A 658-nucleotide genomic window follows, 5' to 3' on the forward strand; every position below is an offset into this window, starting at 1 on the left:
TGACAATTGCAAGTGTTTGGCACAATGGTTGGATAAAGATGAAGTGCTGAAACACAGTCCAAAACCGAATAGTCATCAGGAAAAGCTAATGGTGTCTACTTGGTGGTCCATCGCTGGGGTATTATCCACTACAACTTCATGAAACCTGGTCAATCGATTATAGCAGATGTCTACTGCAACCAATTGGACAAAATGATGAGGATGCTTGCAATTAAGCAGCTGAGATTGGTCAATAGAGACAGGACAATCCTCTTGCAACACAATGTTCAACCACATGTCACACAAACAACTCTGCTCAAACTACAGAAGCTGGATTTGGAAATTCTCTGTCATCCACCGTATTCACCAGACCTTGCACCAACTGACTACCACTTCTTCCAGGCTTTGGACCACTTCTTGCAAGGAAAAATATTCAATTCTCAACAAGCTGTGGAAAATGCCTTTTGCAATTTCATCACCACTTGCTTTTCAGGCTTCTTCATTGCTGTCATGAACAAGCTACCGTTAAGATGGCAAAACTGTGTTGATGGTTTAGGCACATACATTCATTGATTGTACTGCTTCTTGTGTGAGATATAATAAACTACACTTTTGATTTGAAGTCAGGCATTTCATATTTAATGACCTAAATATATAATCTGCCGTGTGCGACAAATTT

This window comes from Propithecus coquereli, unplaced genomic scaffold (assembly GCF_000956105.1).
Source record: "Propithecus coquereli isolate 6110/MARCELLA unplaced genomic scaffold, Pcoq_1.0 Scaffold16, whole genome shotgun sequence".
NCBI lineage: Eukaryota > Metazoa > Chordata > Mammalia > Primates > Indriidae > Propithecus > Propithecus coquereli.